Raw genomic sequence first — 6,723 nt, 5'->3', positions numbered from 1 at the left:
CTGCGGAATATCCTAGCCAAACATTGGCACCTCTTGGCTGAACATCATACCTTAACCAAATACATTAGACACACACCGGAAATGGTCTTCCGCAGAGCTCGATCACTACGTGATCAACTAACTGCCAGCCACTACAACCCCACTAAACCCGTGCGTAGTGGCCCCAATGGCACATTCCAATGTGGGGAATGCCCCCGGTGCCCTTGGGTCCACGAAAGCAGAACAGTGACCTTACCTAACGGAGAAATTCTGGTTCCACGGACCTTCGCGAACTGTGCTACAAAGGGGGTTATCTATCTCATGAAATGTGTATGCAAAGCCTTCTATGTGGGCAAAACTATTAGGGAACTTAGGCAGAGAATCGGTGACCACCTCTACGACTCAGAAAACGGTAAACTGACTACTATCGGCCGACACATCGGACTTTATCATAGATTCGACAATTCCGTGGCCAAATTTCTGGTATTAGAGGTGGTGAAACCCAGTCCTAGAGGTGGCGACTGGGATCGCTCGATATTGCAGAGGGAGTCCCTCTGGATCGAGCGACTCAACGCCACCACCCCCGCCTGGCCTAAACGAGTCGGTGTCCTACAGGGCCTTCTTATGAGATCATGTTCTACTACCCCCCCCCTTCCCCCCCCTTCTCCCCCCCTTTTTCCCCCCCTCCCCCCCTTCTTTTTCCCCCCCTCTCCCTCCCTTTTTCTTCTCCTCCCCCCTTCGCCCCCTCTACCCTTGTTCCCTATACCTTCTTGGTTCCTTTTTCCCTTTTGTCCCCTTTTTTCTTCTTCCCCGCCCCCCCTCCTTTCCTTTCCCCCCCTCTCTGTTTCCCCCCCCCTTCCCCCCCCTCCTTGTCCCCCTTTTTTCCCCCCTTTTCCCCTTCCCTCCCTTTCCCCTTCCCCCCCCCCACTCCCCCACCTCGGCACTCCTAGGGCCGAGTATCAATGAATTGACCATGTCTGCCTAAGATTCATCCTCAAAAGTTATGGGTGGCTGACACCCCCATATAATTTTACACAATGTTTGTATATAAATTTCTTTTATTCTTATCTTTATTTCACCATGCTGTATTATGCTGTTTTACTTTGTTGCTGTTCAAGGTCAGGCTCCCATCCCCCGTTATCAGACTCTGTTGGTGGGTTCTGCCCCGATCCTTCTCCTATGCGACGGACACATGCTCGCCCTGGCAGCCTTTTGACTGCTTGCGTCTCCTTGTTTGGGAACTAGATTCCCCTTGACAGGAGCGCGCGCTTGCGCAGTAGCACTCACAGTGCACCTGCGCAGTGCGGGCGAGCAGACCCGGTGACGTCAGGGACCGCCCTCGCTATGCCGTCCCTGACTTCCGGGTTGGGGTGCTTTTATAGCGGCCGGACACGGCCGCTGTATAAGCCTACAGCCCTCTGACGTCGCGCTAAATGAGGAGCAGCACTTGGGGTAAGTCTTACCTCCCCCTCTCTTTTCCTTCCCCTTTCCCCACCTTTCCTTCCTTCCACTCCTTCCCCGGTGGTCGGCCTCTCCCTCTTGCTTCTCCTCCCATCCATGCTGGGCTTGGTTATAATTGCCTCCACACACAGTGGCTGCCTGCAGCGTCTATGCTTGTTCCTCTGCTGGTATTTTAATATCTCTTCCTTATTGGGGACTACATATAATCTGTTATCCTGGCACCTCTTGGTACTTGCTACCTATTCTTTTTACCTATGTTTTGGTACTCTTTACTTTAGTGAGCTACCGCTCTTGCCCCCCTCTGCTTTGTGGGTAATCTTTTTCCCCCCCTCCCTCTCTATTACTGCGGAATGTAAATTTATCTTACTCTATTACAGCTACTGCGGTGATTATTCCTCTTGCGCATATCATTGGCTCCAGCCCTGGGGAGCTTTCATCACTAGCCCATGAGCGCTTGGATCGTTTAAACCAGTTTATACCACGATCCCTATCACTGTATGCTCCTCTTTTACTTCATTCCACCCCCCCTCGTTGATCAATGCTGTAGGGGTAAGTGATGGCTCTTATTACCCGTGTGCATTTTCTTTCTTCCTCTTCAAGTCTCACCTATTTTTCACCTGGATCTAAGTTATAGGTCCTGCTTACTACTTAATCCTCACTACCCTTTTTCCCCTTTTCTCCTTCCCCCTCCCCCCCTCCCTCCCCCTCCCTCCCCCCCCGCTTTCCTTCCCCCCCCTCTCCCTTCCCCCTCTCCCCCCCCTCCCCTCCCCCCCCTTTCTTCCTCCCCCTTCCCCCTTCCCCCTTCCCCCCTCCCCCTCCTCTTCTTTCCTATCCCACTCCCTCCCTTATTCCCTGGCTCATTCCTTTCCCCTTCCCCCCCCCCTCCTTTCCCACCCCCACTCCCCCCTCCCTCCCTCCCTTTTTCCCCCTTTTCCTCTTTCCCTCCTCCCCCCTTTCCCCCTCCCCCCCCTTCCCCTTTCCTTCTTCCTTCTCCTCCCTCCTCCTTTTCCTTCCCCCCTCTCCCATTCTTTTCCAACCACTCAATTCCAGTTTCTTTCCCCTACACACTGGGTTTCAAACCTAGAGCTACTTTACGGGTACCCCTATACTCTACCACGCTTTGCTTTGTCTTGTGGTTTAGTGACCCATACATAAATCAATTACTTAAATATTTTATCCACCAGAGGCTGTTCTGTTATCCCCTGTGTTCGTCGCAGGGGGAATTGTATGGGGCCCCACATACCTACAGAGAATACCTGAACGGGTGAGCCTGTCCTTTCTATATTCAACTTGTACATTATTGTTTAATGTATTATTCAATGACCTCGCTGCAACCACTACAAAAACCTTATGTATCTGTGAATTTTTGTATATTTATTATTTGTTCTCTATGCTACATTATAGATTTTACTCTCCTGAGGAAGCGGTGAATACCGCGAAACCGGTCGAGAATCCAAGTCATTTTTGCAATCTCTGCTATTACTGGATGCAATTCATATGGTTGTATATATTGCCTTGTCCTGTATTACAACTGTATATGTTATTGTAATATTTAGATATATATATCTTTTTTTAAAATGGCTTTCTATTAAAAATATAGTTTTTATCTTATCACCTTCTCTCCACCTTTTTGTACTAATACCCAACTACTTTCAGTACCGAAATAGTCCCCTGTGTTTTTTCCTGTGTGTGGGGGGTTGGGATATCTGCCAACAAAAGCAGCGAACTGCGGCTTTCCCTACTCCCCGCCTCCCTTTGTAGTTGGATCATAAGTTTGAATTGAGAGAGTGTTAACCATTCCGGTTTTAGATTAAGTAAAGTTAAATATGGATCTGGTTGTATTATTTTTTAAAATATTTTAGATGTAATCACGAAGACTTCCTTCCAGAAGGTTTGGATTACTGGGCACGTCCACCATATGTGTAAATATGTGCCTATTTCTGGGCATCCTCGAAAAAAAGAGCTGAGGTATTAGGTGAATATTTTGCCACTCTAGCGGGTACAAGGTACCAGCGAGTTAGGACTTTATAATTTGTCTCCAGTGCTAAGATGTTGGGTGAAGATGACTTAGATGTGAGCCATATGTTAGACCAGTCCGTGTCTTCTAAAGTTCGTCCCAGGTCCTCCTCCCACCTCTGAACGTAAGAGGGTCTATTAAGATTTGCTACTCCATATAATTGATTATAAAGTGATGAAATTGTACCTTTAGCAAATGGATCTTTTGTACAGATTGAATCAAAAATGGATAATTGGGATAATGGTGTATCCCCCTTTAGGAATGGTGTATAGAAATTTTTGATTTGGAGATATCTGAATATCTCAGAGTTTGGTAGATTATATTTTTCTCTAAGCGATGGGAATGAAAGGAATGATTTAGATGCTATGAAGTCATTTAGTGTCTGAATGCCTGATGTTGTCCAAGCTTTAAAAGAATTTGGGTAGATCCATGCCGGATAAAAGGCCGGATTTCTGATAAAAGAAAGGAGAGGATTGTGTGGAGATTGTAACTGATATTTGGTTTTTAGTTTATCTCAGAGAGATAAGAAGTGTTTAGTTATGGGATTATGAATTTCAAAGCGGTCTTTAGGATCAAGCCATAATAAATTTGATATTAATAGAGGGTCATTTTCTGAAGTCTCTATAAATACCCATAATGGGATTTCCTGTTTTGCATGGTATTTGGACAGACTGGCCAAATGTGCTGCTCTGTAGTAGTTAGTAAAATTAGGGTATCCCAGGCCTCCTTTATTTTTGGGAAGATGTAGTGTGTGTGTATAGGTATACGTGGTTTAGAAGAGCCCCATATAAACGAAGTTGCTCTTTTTTGTACTATTCTCAAAAAATAGGAAGGAATTGGAATAGGGAGGACTCTGAATAGATAAAGCAATTTGGGTAGAATAGTCATTTTGATTGCATTAATCTTCCCTATCCAGGATAAAGGAAGTTGCGACCATTGTTTTATTAGATTTGTGATCTGTCTTAATACAGGAGGATAATTGGTTGAGAAAAAGTCAGAATGAGATGCTGTTAAATGAATTCCAAGATATGGGATTGATTTTTCTGCCCATGTGAATGGGAGTGCAGCCCTAGCCGGGATCAATTCCATGTTTGTGAGTGAAATATTAAGCACTAGGCATAGGATAGGGCTGCAAATCCATCAAGAGCTGGTATTAAGTTAGGACCAGAGACCTGTGGTGATGATAGAAAAAGTAATATGTCGTCTGCAAATATACATAATTGGTGTGTAATACCTCCTACTTCAATGCCAGTTATAGTTTGGTTTCTTCTGATGTATTGGGCCATGGGTTTGAGTATAAGGGCAAATAATAAGGGAGATAATGGGCAACCCTGTCGGGTACCTCTTTCGATATTAAAGGCTTCAGATTTGTATCCAGCATATTTTATATAGGCTTTGGGTTTATTATATAATGCTTTGATCCATGTTAAAAAATGGGGTCCAAAACCCCATTTTTGTAATGAATATTGCATATATTGCCAGGATACTGTGTCAAATGCCCTCTTAATATCGAGAGATGGAAAACATAAAGGGATTTTCCGTTTTTTAGCAATATGTGCCAATAACACTGCCCTGCGTATATTATCGCCTGCCTGTCTATTTGGCATGAAGCCTACTTGATCTCTATGTATTAATTTTCCTATAATGCTATTGAGGCGTTTTGCTATTATTTTTCCTAATAATTTCATATCGAGGTTTAACAGAGAGATAGGCCGATAATTCACACAGGAAGTATCATCAGAAAGGGGTTTTGGGATCATACAAACAATTGCCATTAGTGTTTCTTGCCGAAAAGAATGTCCATCTAGAAGTTTGTTAAAAGTTTCAGTGAGAATGGGAGAGAGTATTTCTGAGAATGTTTTATAGTATAAAGCCGAGTAGCCATCTGGGCCTGGTCTTTTGTTAAGTTTTAGGTCTTTTATGGCGTTAGCAACTTCATCTATAGTTATAGGCTCATCCAAACTGCTTTTTTGATTCTGAGATAACTCAGGTAAGGTTATTTTTGAGAAGAAGGATTCAGCTTCTGTAGGATTAAATTCATTGTTTGTCTTGTATAAAGTTGCGAGATGTGAGTGAAATTTATGGACTATTTTAACTGGATTACAAGTGTAAACATTTTTTGATAATTTCAAACGTATTGGTTTGAAAGATTTGTTAGTTGAATTTAATGCCCGAGCCAAATATGTACCTGGTTTGTTTGTATTCATGTAGAAATTGTGTTTGGAGCGTTTGAGGGATTTATCAACTGACTCAGTGAGAAATAGATCGTATTCCAATCTAGATTTTTCCAGATGAGATTTTGTACTCTGAGATGGATTATCTTGAAATGATATGTAGGCTGCATTAAAATTGAGTTCTAGTTTTTTTGCTAGATTTTTGCGTTCCCATTTAAATAGTGCCATTTGTCTTTGTATTGTACCACGCAAGACAGGCTTATGAGCTTCCCACAGTGTTATTGGGGAGATGTCTGTTGTATTATTAATTGATATGTATTCCTTTAAAGCTTGTTCAATGGCCATCTGATGTAGTGGGTGTTTGAGCATTATGTCCGGTAAGTACCACGTTGGGTCATGCGCTTTTGGTATGGCTGAGGCTATAGTAGTGTATACTGCATTATGGTCAGACCACGGAATCGGAATTATATCTGATGCAATAATTTCTGGTATCATTCCTATTGTTAGAAAAATATGATCTATTCTGGTGAAGGTTTGATGAGGGTGCGAGAAATAAGTGAATTTCTTTTTCATTGGGTTACTTTCTCTCCATGAATCTACCAGATTGTATTTGGAAAGAAGTTGAGAAAAAGGTAATCTAGAGGTTATTTTGGATGGTGTAAAAGGTGATTTATCTAGAAATGGGAGGAGGACCTGGTTCGAATCCCCACACATTATCACTGTTCCTATTTTGTGTGTATTAATCACTTGTAATATATGTGAGAGGAATGGTGTAGGTTGTTTGTTAGGAGCGTAGTAGGAAATCACCGTGATTGCTGTATCCATTATATAACCCATGAGTATCAGGTATCTACCTTCTGGGTCTTTAATTTCTGATGATAAGGTGAATGGTGTGGATCGGTGAAATGCAATTAGAGTTCCCCTTTGCTTGGTACAGGCAGAAGCCGTGTAAATTTGTTGATAAAAAGGAGAAATATATTTTGGAGTAGAATCTTTGGTGAAGTGTGTTTCTTGGAGGCATACTATGTGAGCCTTCTTGTTATGGAAAGTACGGAAGGCTTTGGTCCTTTTTTGAGGGACATTTATTCCCTG

Source organism: Aquarana catesbeiana, linkage group LG12 (assembly GCF_042186555.1).
Source record: "Aquarana catesbeiana isolate 2022-GZ linkage group LG12, ASM4218655v1, whole genome shotgun sequence".
NCBI classification, from domain to species: domain Eukaryota; kingdom Metazoa; phylum Chordata; class Amphibia; order Anura; family Ranidae; genus Aquarana; species Aquarana catesbeiana.
The sequence above is the reverse complement of the archived record's forward strand: the minus strand, read 5'-3'. Positions refer to the sequence as shown.